The following is a 13388-nucleotide window of genomic DNA, read 5'->3' on the forward strand; positions in this document are numbered from 1 at the left end:
AATATTGGTGTACCACAAGTGCTTTAATGCGGGGAGGCTGTAACCTGATTGTGGTGGCCAAGTCGCGGCCGATTGTGGTGGCCAAGTCGCGGCCGATTGTGGTGGCCAAGTCGCGGCCGATTGTGGTGGCCAAGTCGCGGCCGATTGTGGTGGCCAAGTCGCGGCCGATTGTGGTGGCCAAGTCGCGGCCGATTGTGGTGGCCAAGTCGCGGCCGATTGTGGTGGCCAAGTCGCGGCCGATTGTGGTGGCCAAGTCGCGGCCGATTGTGGTGGCCAAGTCGCGGCCGATTGTGGTGGCCAAGTCGCGGCCGATTGTGGTGGCCAAGTCGCGGCCGATTGTGGTGGCCAAGTCGCGGCCGATTGTGGTGGCCAAGTGTTGCCACACTAGGCGATGGCCACGCTATTATGTATTGTATCAAACTCATAAAATGAAATTGGATTGGCGCGCGCGCACGCATAATAAATCATTGTTGCTATCATGGGGGGATACCCCCCCCCACTCATGGGGTGGAATATACCCCCCACTCATGGGGTGGAATATACCCCCCCACTCATGGGGTGGAATATACCCCAAATCATGGGTAGGGCAGGGAATTTTAGTACTTGGAAGGGGTCAGGATAAGGATTTGGGATGGGACAAGCGGGAAGGAATGGTGCCCAACCACTTGGACGGTCGGGGATTGAACGCCGACCTGTATGAAGCGACCTTTCCCGCTTGTGGAAAGAGACCTGTTCCTTACAAGCTGCTCCTACTAGTACGGATCTTACCATTATGATTTTACATATGATTTTATTCGATATTATTGGGTTGATTTCGTGTAATTATCATTGTACAAGTGTGACGTTGGTCGTCTTGAAGATTGTTAGACAACTTACAGAAGTGTTTGCGAGTCTCTGCGCGTCTTGCAGAAGACTCACCATTATGGTACGTTTATTTATTGTGGATATTTACAGCTCGGAGTTATTTACAGCTTGGATAGTAATTCTTGGAATCATTTACAGTTTGTTTTTTACCACGCACAGCGTCTTGGGGAGGTCGGGGAGTGGAGTGACGCCTTTACTCCATATATCATTCTTACTTCAGTAATTTTAATAATGAATTTGTTTAATATTCTTGATGTCCATTTTTAATATTTAGTTTACGTTTGTTACTCTCGTTCGTGTCAAATAACCTTAAGATCTTGTAGATTACGTTTATTTTGTATGTCGTGACCATGTCTCTTAAAGTGTGTGTGACTAGATACGGGAGTGAAGCCAACTTTGTATATTACAGGAATGGTCAGTAGTTGTTTGGTAGAGTTCTGAAGGACTCTACCTCTTCAGAATCCCAGGAGACAGTTCTTATCTGAGTTGGCATTACAAGTACAGGTGGGAGGTTTTCTGGGTGTGGTGGGCCTCTTATTGAAGCTCGGTGCTATGCTTACAACCAAGCTTCTTTTACTGTCTGGTTCTAGGAAGGTTTTTCATTCCATTTAGATTGTTATGTCCGGCTTCCTGTCGCAGCACCCTACTTTCTCCTCCTCCTCCCCCCCCCCTCTCTCTCTCTCTCTCTCTCTCTCTCTCTCTCTCTGCGCGTCCTGTCCAGGTCATTCGACCAATGTTTTCTTGAAAAAAACTTGCTACAAGAATCTGTATTTTGTTAAAGTTTATATAATGAGCTAAATTAGGTGAAGCACCTAAGTGAAACTATTTCTGAAGTTGCAGACTCGCTAACGGGGCTGCAACTCCAGAAACAGTCTCACGTAGGTGCTTGTCAGTTTTTTTCTTTTAATGCCTCCTTATTAAGATTACTGAAGGCTGTTCTGGTGTACCCCAGTTTCGAGTACGGGTCATACGGGTGTGTGTGTGTGTGTGTGTGTGTGTGTGTGTGTGTGTGTGTGTGTGTGTGTGTGTGTGTGTGTGTGTGTGTGTGTGTGTGTGTGTGTGTAAGTAAGCTGGTCCCGGTAGTGCAGTCCGGTTCGCTCTCGACTCTCAGTCGTCAATTCCGGGTTCGAATACTAGGCGGGACAGTAAAGGTTGGTCACGTTTTCTATCACCTAATGCACCTGTTCACCTAGCAGTAAATAGGTACCCAGGGGTTAGCTTTTTGTGATGTTGCATCATGGAGGAAGGTCAGTAGTACCACCTGGGGGAGGGGGGAGGGGGGGGAGCAGGCTTGTCCCCCAAAAACAATGAGTTATTTATATTCTGACACTTGATACATGTTGACATCCGTGGCACATGCCGGCGTGTTCTGGTCAGAGGATAGAAGACAGACTAAGTGTGTTCCATCGTGCGAGTGAGTCCTTTGGTTTTGTTGGGTCAGAGAGCCTTATACCCATCAGGGTCGTCCCTTCCTGGTGGGTTACATAGAGCCTTATACCCATCAGGGTCGTCCCTTCCTGGTGGGTTACATAGAGCCTTATACCCATCAGGGTCGTCCCTTCCTGGTGGGTTACATAGAGCCTTATATCCATCAGGGTCGTCCCTTCCTGGTGGGTTACATAGAGCCTTATACCCATCAGGGTCGTCCCTTCCTGGTGGGTTACATAGAGCCTTATACCCATCAGGGTCGTCCCTTCCTGGTGGGTTACATAGAGCCTTATACCCATCAGGGTCGTCCCTTCCTGGTGGGTTACATAGAGCCTTATACCCATCAGGGTCGTCCCTTCCTGGTGGGTTACATAGAGCCTTATACCCATCAGGGTCGTCCCTTCCTGGTGGGTTACATAGAGCCTTATACCCATCAGGGTCGTCCCTTCCTGGTGGGTTACATAGAGCCTTATACCCATCAGGGTCGTCCCTTCCTGGTGGGTTACATAGAGCCTTATACCCATCAGGGTCGTCCCTTCCTGGTGGGTTACATAGAGCCTTATACCCATCAGGTTCGTCCCTTCCTGGTGGGTTACATAGAGCCTTATACCCATCAGGGTCGTCCCTTCCTGGTGGGTTACATAGAGCCTTATACCCATCAGGGTCGTCCCTTCCTGGTGGGTTACATAGAGCCTTATACCCATCAGGGTCGTCCCTTCCTGGTGGGTTACATAGAGCCTTATACCCATCAGGGTCGTCCCTTCCTGGTGGGTTACATAGAGCCTTATACCCATCAGGGTCGTCCCTTCCTGGTGGGTTACATAGAGCCTTATACCCATCAGGGTCGTCCCTTCCTGGTGGGTTACATAGAGCCTTATACCCATCCAGCGTGTGAGAGTCCTCCCGGTGGCTGAGAGCCGAGGTTGTAAAGGTTACCTCGTAATAATATTTGAGGAACATTTGTTTTCACAGCGACACCGACCGCGTTGTTAAGGCGCCGGATAAATTATTTAAAAAGTCAATCAGATGAGCGTCCGTGTCACCCCCGGTGTCTGGGAAGGAGGGAGGAGGGGGGGTGTAGGGGGGTGTAGTAGGCTGTGTTGGGCTGGGGGGTGGAGAGGAGGGGGGTGTAGGGGGGTGTAGTAGGCTGTGTTGGGCTGGGGGGTGGAGAGGAGGGGGGTGTAGGGGGGTGTAGTAGGCTGTGTTGGGCTGGGGGGTGGAGAGGAGGGGGGTGTAGGGGGGTGTAGTAGGCTGTGTTGGGCTGGGGGGTGGAGAGGCGGGGGGTGTGTGTCGCCCACACCCTTGTTGAGTTCTGTGTACAACTGTGTACATCAAGCTTGAGAGTATTTCCACGAACACCCATTGACCACGCACCTGGGTTGTGGGGGAGGGCTGGGGTTTGGCCCACGCACGCACACACACACACACACCATTGGGCTGATAAAACGTAGTAATGTCAAAAAATGGGGGTTGTTAGTCCGTTGATTTTTTGTTTTTGTTGTGGGGGGTAACCATTGGGAATGGGTAATGGGGGTGAGGATTGGGAAGGGGGGAGGAAGGAAGGGGCGGGGGGACGGGAAAGGGGTGTTCAAGAGGCAAGCAGTTGAGGTGCCAACACCTTGTCTGAAGGGACATAAACAGACCTTCTTGCGTCTCGCTCCATGCAGGTGCTCCTGATGCTCTACGCTCTTATGGCCTCGACCCTGGGGTCTTGTGGGGTACCTCGACCCTGGGGTCTTGTGGGGGGCCTCGACCCTGGGGTCTTGTGGGGGACCTCGACCCTGGGGTCTTGTGGGGGACCTCGACCCTGGGGTCTTGTGGGGGGGCCTCGACCCTGGGGTCTTGTGGGGGGCCTCGACCCTGGGGTCTTGTGGGGGACCTCGACCCTGGGGTCTTGTGGGGGGGGGCCTCGACCCTGGGGTCTTGTGGGGGGGGCCTCGACCCTGGGGTCTTGTGGGGGGCCTCGACCCTGGGGTCTTGTGGGGTACCTCGACCCTGGGGTCTTGTGGGGGGGCCTCGACCCTAGGGTCTTGTGGGGGACCTCGACCCTGGGGTCTTGTGGGGGGGCCTCGACCCTGGGGTCTTGTGGGGGGCCTCGACCCTGGGGTCTTGTGGGGTACCTCGACCCTGGGGTCTTGTGGGGGGGCCTCGACCCTGGGGTCTTGTGGCGTACCTCGACGCTGGGGTCTTGTGGGGTACCTCGACGCTGGGGTCTTGTGGGGTACCTCGACGCTGGGGTCTTGTGGGGTACCTCGACGCTGGGGTCTTGTGGGGTACCTCGACGCTGGGGTCTTGTGGCGTACCTCGACGCTGGGGTCTTGTGGGGTACCTCGACGCTGGGGTCTTGTGGAGTACCTCGACCCTGGGGTCTTGTGGGGTAAAATTATGTTCCAATTGAAAATGCTTTTACAATTCGTTATTGAAGAAGCCGTCGCCCAATCAGTTTGGTGAGAACTTTCTGACAAATGAACAAACAAAGCATTAGACAATTGGCCATGTCTTACAGAGTATTTATGTTGCGAAATTCTACATTTCAAATCTTTAGATGTTTGCCCAACACAGAACCGGTTACCCACCGAGTTTTTTTTGGAAGTTTGCCGTAGCAAAACACGTCGTACATATTATAATAATATATGCAGTGAGAAAATTTGCCCCAAAAATGTGTTAGGTTTAGCATATTTTTCTGGGTTTGAAAAAATTGCTAAGGCCTTGTAAATTTTTCATATACATTTATTGGTTAATTAATCATTTATTAGTTAATTCCTTCCAGTGTCGTAAGGTTTATTTCCCGCAGTCGGAAACAGTCCTCATAGTGATATGTCATTTATAAAATACCTTGTAAAGACTGTAATAGGTTCTGTGTAGGGCAAAGATCTAAAGCTTTGAACTTTGAAATTTCGCAACATAAATACTCTGTAAGACATGGACAATTGTCTAATGCTTTGTTCATTTGTCAGAAAGTTCTCTGCTGTTATAAGGAAAGGGTTAAAGGTCTGATGACTTCCAATTCTTTTGAACAGTGTGGCCTAACTGTTAAAGTACTGGAGCCAGATTCACGAAGCAGTTACGCAAGCACTTACGAACCTGTCCATCTTTTCTCAATCTTTGGCGGCTTTGTATACAATTATTAAACAGTTAATGAGCTCGGAAGCACCAGGAAGCTGTTTATAGCAATAACAACAGTTGACGACTGGGAAGTTTTCATGCTTGTAAACTGTTAAATAAATGTAACCAAAGCCGTCAAAGATTGAGGAAAGATGTACAAGTTCGTAAGTACTTACGTAACTGCTTCGTGAATCTGGTCCCTGGACACGCCAATATGCATGGAGCTCTGGTTGTCTGGGTTCGAATCCTTCAGTGGTGAGGATTTTTTTTTTGTGTGTGTGTGTGTGTGTGTGTGTGTGTGTGTGTGTGTGTGTGTGTGTGTGTGTGTGTGTGTGTGTGTGTGTGTGTGTGTGTGTAATACGGAAGGCTAGGTTCCAATTTTATGCAGTGAAATTACAACATTACACAGCGACCATATGGCAGGAAGTGTAAAATGAATCCAATGAAGTTGAGTAGTACTCTTATAGAACATAGTGTAAACACTAGAGGTCCACGACTCTATTTCGTGTCAACAAAATCATTAAATATTGCCGGAAGAAAAGTTGAAGCATTCAGGAGAGAACATGATAAGGCTCTGCTGTAACATTCCAGATTAGCTTGACTCTGATTGTGGTTGTACGGGCTACGACGACGACGACACAGACAGACAGACAGACAGACAGACAGATGCAACGATAACACAGACATCATAGACTAGAGACAATCGCCAGAGACAGGCTGGCTGGCCCCCCTTGAACGCCGACCTGCATGAAACGAGACCGTCGCTCTACCGTCCAGCCCAAGTGGTTGGGCCAGTAGTTGGGGGGGGGGGGGGAGGAGACGCGACAAACTTGTCCTAGTCTCCACACACACATACACACACACACAGTTACACAGGACATGCCAGACACCTTCCACCACAATCTGCGTTATCTGGCCCCAGACGTCCTGATGGCCTGGTGTTGCTGGCGCTGTACCCACTCCACACTGAAATATTTTGATTTTGAAATCATTGTTAACCTCCGAGTGGAGACTGTTGTAAACCAGTTCTGGAACCAGTTGTAGTATAAAAAAAATTGTTGATAGATTGTGTAATGTCTGGCTTAATGAACTTTATAGTTCAGTTCCTGAGCCATTATGTGCCTCTGTAACCTTCCCCCTCCCCCCCCCTCACTTCCTTGTAGCCCACAGGATGGGTATATGTGGACCAATATATATATATATATATATATATATATATATATATATATATAGTATCTGCCATTACTAGCCCATGATTACTTTTGTGCTCCTGTTATTAATATTACTGTTACTGCTACTGGTAATGTAACTGCTCCTTGCAACATACTATCCGTATCGTCTCTCTAAAGGACAATATAAATGTTTGCAAAATAAGGTATTGCAAATTTACGGTTTCGGAGGGTAGAGTGTGGTTTCAGTGTGCAATGAGTGTGGTTTCAGTGTGCAATGAGTGTGGTTTCAGTGGGCAATGAGAGTTGTTTCAGTGGGCAATGAGTGTGGTTTCAGTGGGCAATGAGTGTGGTTTCAGTGGGCAATGAGTGTGGTTTCAGTGGGCAATGAGTGTGGTTTCAGTGGGCAATGAGTGTGGTTTCAGTGGGCAATGAGTGTGGTTTCAGTGGGCAATGAGTGTGGTTTCAGTGGGCAATGAGTGTGGTTTCAGTGGGCAATGAGTGTGGTTTCAGTGGGCAATGAGTGTGGTTTCAGTGGGCAATGAGTGTGGTTTCAGTGGGCAATGAGTGTGGTTTCAGTGGGCAATGAGAGTTGTTTCAGTGGGCAATGAGTGTGGTTTAACAAGTTTAGAGAGTTTCAGACGGTGCATACCCGTTGCTTACCCGTTTGTGTGTCCTGTTTGAATGCAGTCCCTCGCTACCGTTTGTCACCCGACTATACACCCCATCACTGCCGTCATGTCTTTCTGTAAATCCACTTGTATTAGAGTCACTTCAAAGCATAGTCCCGTCATGAATGAATCATCTGTTGTCCCGTTGTTTGGGGAGAGTTTGCAACACTGAAGATAGAGGGTTGGGTGGGATAATATAAGATCCCCTACCACTCGACCTTGGCTACACTTGACCCTCCTGAAGGGGGGGGGGGATAGATTGCTACAGTGAGGATAGACGAGTCTCAAGGGGTTGGTGACGGCCCAACCAGTTCTCACGATTTTACAAGCCTTTTTTTTTATTTATATATACACATAATGTCCCGTTTTCTGTTAGTAGTTCCTCTGGTAGGTTAGGATAAGGCACTTAAGTACGACAATTTCTTCATGTTGGGAACACTGGCGAGTGTGTGCTGCTCCTGCAACCCGTTCTCGCACTTTCTTATAGTCAATATTGACTTATTAAATAAGTGCATATGTAACATAACTAATTTATTGTGAATATTTTAGTTTACCTTGAATAGCTTCATAGAAAACACCGACCTTACCTAACCACCTTAGTATGTTAAGATAAGCATCTTATTGCTTCGTAATTACAATTATTACTTAACCTATTATAGGTATAGTTTAAGTAATAATTGTAATTACGAAGCAATAAGATGCTCCTTACATCATACGTCACATTTTAAACGGAATTGACCAATCAGTTAAAAATACGCCATATTGAGACAAAATTGAAGCACCATAATATTGACGTTTTCTGAGAATCGGTCTAGACAGTTGGGTGGGTGGCTTGGGTTCGTACGCTTCTGGTTAGGAAACAGTCGCATTTTTAACGGAGTGGCAAATCGAGCGAAGGTCTTTATGGACAGCATATATATATGCTGTCCATATATATATATGTCGTACCTAGTAGCCAGAACTCACTTCTCAGCCTACTATGCAAGGCCCGATTTGCCTAATAAGCCAAGTTTTACTGAATTAATATATTTTCTCTATTTTTTTTCTTATGAAATGATAAAGCTACCCATTTCATTATGTATGAGGTCAATTTTTTTTTATTGGAGTTAAAGTTAACGTAGATATATGACCGAACCTAACCAACCCTACCTAACCTAACCTAACCTATCTTTACAGGTTAGGTTAGGTTAGGTAGCCAAAAACGTTAGGTTAGGTTAGGTTAGGTAGGTTAGGTTGTCGAAAAAACATTAATTCATGAAAACTAGGCTTATTATGCAAATCGGCCTATGCATAGTAGGCTGAGAAGTACGTTCTGGCTACTAGGTACGACATATATATATATATATATATATATATATATATATATATATATATATATATATATATATGTATATATATATATATATATATATATATGTATATATATATATATATATATATGTATATATATATATATATATATATATATGTATATATATATATATATATATATATGTATATATATATATATATATATATATATATATGTGTATATATATATATATATATATATATATATATATATATATATGTATATATATATATATATATATATATGTATATATATATATATATATATGTCGTACCTAGTAGCCAGAACGCACTTATCGGCCTACTATGCAATGCCCGATTTGCCTAATAAGCCAAGTTTTCATGAATTAATTGTTTTTCGACTACCTAACCTACCTAACCTAACCTAACCTAACTTTTTCGGCTATCTAACCAAACCTAACCTATAAAGATAGGTTAGGTTAGGTTAGGTAGGGTTGGTTAGGTTTGGTCATATATCTACGTTAATTTTAACTCCAATAAAAAAAAATTGACCTCATACATAATGAAATGGGTAGCTTTATCATTTCATAAGAAAAAAATTAGAAAAAATATATTAATTCAGGAAAACTTGGCTTATTAGGCAAATCGGGCCTTGAATAGAAGGCCAAAAAGTGAGTTCTGGCTACTAGGTACGACATATATATATATATATATATATATATATATATATATATATATAATATATATATATATATATATATAATGTGTGTGTATATAATATAATATTGCTTGTGATGTGAAGGAACACCACATATGGGTGTGAACACACACACAAGGATCGGTGCTGGGACCAATTTTATTTCCTGTACATGTTAACGACATGTTTACAGGCGTAGAGTCCTACACGTCGATGTTTGCGGATGACGCAAAGTCGATGAGAAGAGTTGTGACAGATGAGGATTGCAGGATCCTCCAAGAGGATCTGAACAGGTTGCAGAGATGGTCAGAGAAATGGCTACTGGAATTCAACACGAGCAAATGTAAAGTTATGGAAATGGGACTAGGAGATAGGAGACCAAAGGGACAGTACACAATGAAGGGGAACAGCCTACCTGTGACGACGCGTGAAAGAGACCTGGTTGTGGACGTAACACCTAATCTATCTCCTGAGGCACATATAAATAGGATAACGACAGCAGCGTACTCTACACTGGCAAAAGTTAGAACATCATTCAGAAACCTAAGTAAGAAGGCATTTAGGGCGCTTTACACTGCCTACGCGAGGCCAGTCTTAGAGTATGCCGCCTCATCATGGAGTCCCCATCTGAAGAAGCATATAATGAAACTGGAAAAGGTTCAGAGGTTTGCAACGAGACTCGTCCTAGAGCTACGAGGGATGGGGTATGAGGAGCGCCTGAGGGAACTGTGCCATACGACACTAGAAAGAAGAAGGGAGAGGGGGGACATGATAGGAACGTATAAAATACTCAGAGGATTGACAGAGTGGACATAGACGAAATGTTCACACGGAATAGTAACAGAACGAAGGGACATGGATGGAAGCTGGAAACTCAGATGAGTCACAGAGATGTTAGGAAGTTTTCTTTTAGCGTGAGAGTAGTGGGTAAATGGAATGCACTTCAGGAACAGGTTGTGGAAGCAAATACTATTCATAATTTTAAAACCAGGAATGATAGGGAAATGGGACAGGAGTCATTGCTGTAAACAACCGATGCTCGAAAGGCGGGATCCAAGAGTCAATGCTCGATCCTGCAGACACAACTAGGTGAGTACACACACACACACACACACACACACACACACACACACACACACACACACACACACACACACGCACGCACGCACACGCACACGCGCGCGCGCGTTATATATACATATGGAGTATAATTATCGCAAGAATTGCAGGCAGAAAAAGACAGGTGAACAAAATATAAAGGACGGGAAACAAAGTATGTGGTGAAAGATAATTATGTATACGAGAAAAGAGGTGTGGTGGACAGGAAGAGGAGAAGAACAGCAACACAAAGTCTTGACATATATACATCAGACTTGACCAGGGTGCTAAGGCAGAGAGCTGGCCAAAAGGAGGAGGATATAAAAAAAAAAAAGAAAGTGTTGGCTCAGCAAACACGAGACAGACAGCTGGCTTGACCTAGGGATCAGGACAGACAGTTGTCATGACAGCAAGTCAAGAGGCCACAGACGGGATTGACGGGAGAGTCAGAGACGTAAAGAGAATCTTGACAGATTTGGCACAGGTAACTGAAGGGAGTGAGGGAGCGATGTGTGGGATGGAGGAAGAGGTGGCAGGAAGGGAAGGGGAAGGAGAAAGAAAGAGATTGGAAGGGATGAGAGATATAACCATTTGGTGACAGAAAATAAAGATGATGAATGAAACCGAGGAAGAGGAGGAGGAGGAGGACAGGGGTGGAAGCGTGAAAGAAGTCAAAGGGGGAGATGAAGTGAAAAGTTACCAGGACGTGACGCAAGGAATTCAAGGGTCAAATGTCGATTTAGGAGTGTGGCTTGAGATATGGGAGAGGGTGGAGAGAAAGAGAGAGAGAGAGAGGGGGATGGGAAGGGGGGAGGGAGGGGGTGTAAGGGTGACAAGGAAGAAGGAAGAGCCAAGATCAACACAGGTGAGAGACATTGATTAAAACTATAAAAGCCAACTAAGCAGCTCGCGCCCTGCCAAGGAGGGACCAAGGCAAGTTGACAGGCGAGCAAGATTAATGTGAGGGTTGACAGAAAGTTGGAGAATGAGGGGAAGGGGGAGGGAGGGAGAGAGGGGAGAGACGGACGGACGGACGGGGGGCAGGGCGGGGCGGGGCAGAAGGACTGTCAAAGATTAAACAGAAGAAACGTGAACAAAGAAAACATAGGATAACGAAGCAAAGGTTAACGCTAAGAGTCAGAAAGAAGACATAATGCAGATCAAGAAGAGACCAAGAACACTGTTACCTTCACAAAACAAGCGAGGAATAACGAAAACTTCTTGATGATATTCCAATGTTGTAAAAAATTAAAGTAAATGTAAATTACATTAATGTATAACGGGTTTCTTCTTGAAGGTAACCTCACTGCCGATGATATCCGCCTCGATAACGTGAAAGGTTTGTTTTAAATGGGGAAATATAATTCGTATTCTTTTCCTCGCATGGATAATGTGATCAAGATAGTGTAAATAAGGATTTTATTTTTTTAAGGATTTTAGCAACACACGGAGGTGATAGGCGTTGACAGGGTTACAACAGTCTGGTCTTGTCTGCTAGGCCTGGTGTACCTCGCCTGGTCTGCCTCGGCTATACCACTTATGTCAGACCAGTCCTGGAGTATGCAGCTCCAGCCTGGAGTCCGTACCTAGCTAAACACACGACAACGTTAGAGAAGATTCAGAGGTATGTCACCAGCCTATTCCCAAAACTGAGAGGTATGAGTTACGAGGAAAGGCTCCGGGAACTAAACCTCACGTCTCAGGAAGACAGAAGAGTATGGGAAGACCTGATCACTTCCTACAAAATTCTCAGGGGAATTGGCAACGATGTTGGTTTGGTTTCTAGTCTTAGTTAGGTTCTGTATTTTAGTTTGTCTAGGACCCCACAAAATATTTAGCACGGGTGGAACACGAACAAGGGGACACAAGTGGAAGCTGAGTACCCAAATGAGCCACAGGGACGTTGAAAGAACTTTTTCAGTGTCAGAGTAGTTAACAGATGGAATGCATTAGGCAGTGATGTGGTGGAGGCTGACTCCATACACAGTTTCAAATGTAAATATGATAGTGCCCAGTAGATTCAGGAATCTGTACACCAGTTGATTGAGAGTTAGAGGCGGGACCAAAGAGCCAGAGCTCAACCCTCTCAAGCACAACTAGGTAAGTAAGTAAACACAGGTCCTCGCAGCCTAGTGGACAGCCCTCTGGGGTCGTACTCCTAAGGGTCCGAGTTCGATTCTCGGTCGAAAACGACAAAAATGGGCAGAGTTTCTTTCACCGGATTTTTCTATTCACCTAGCAGTAAATATGTACCTGGGAGTTAGACAGCTGCTATGGGCTGCTTCCTCGATATGTAGTAGCAGACATTTGAGAAAATGACTGTAGATCGGGAGTCAGTACATTAGACAACCGACTGATAGAAAGGCGGGGTCCAAGAGCTAACAGCTCGATCCTGCCAGAACAAATAGTAAAGAGAGAGAGATTGGTAGACGAATAGGCGCATCAGGTGAAAGGAAACTTGTTCAATCATTTCTGTTCAGTTTTGATGGATCTAGAGGTTATACACCACCAGCCTGCACCGGTTATACACCAACCAGCCTGCACTGGTTATACACCAACCAGCCTGCACCGGTTATACACCACCAGCCTGCACCGGTTATACACCAACCAGCCTGCACTGGTTATACACCACCAGCCTGCACCGGTTATACACCAACCAGCCTGCACCGGTTATACACCAACCAGCCTGCACTGGTTATACACCAACCAGCCTGCACCGGTTATACACCAACCAGCCTGCACTGGTTATACACCAACCAGCCTGCACTGGTTATACACCAACCAGCCTGCACCGGTTATACACCAACCAGCCTGCACCGGTTATACACCAACCAGCCTGCACTCACCCAAACAACACGTTGTATTTCATTCTAACAAAATTCTCATAATTGTTTCCTTATTCCATATAATTGTCATTTTCTTCATATTTATAATTCTAAATGTACAGGAAATTCTACAAATCCTTCCTCACCTCAGTACATCCCCCTGACACTATATTACTCCACCTCCATCCCCCTCTCTCCATCCCCCCCTTCTCCCTCCATC

The sequence above is a fragment of the Procambarus clarkii genome, chromosome 21 (assembly GCF_040958095.1).
Source record: "Procambarus clarkii isolate CNS0578487 chromosome 21, FALCON_Pclarkii_2.0, whole genome shotgun sequence".
NCBI lineage: Eukaryota > Metazoa > Arthropoda > Malacostraca > Decapoda > Cambaridae > Procambarus > Procambarus clarkii.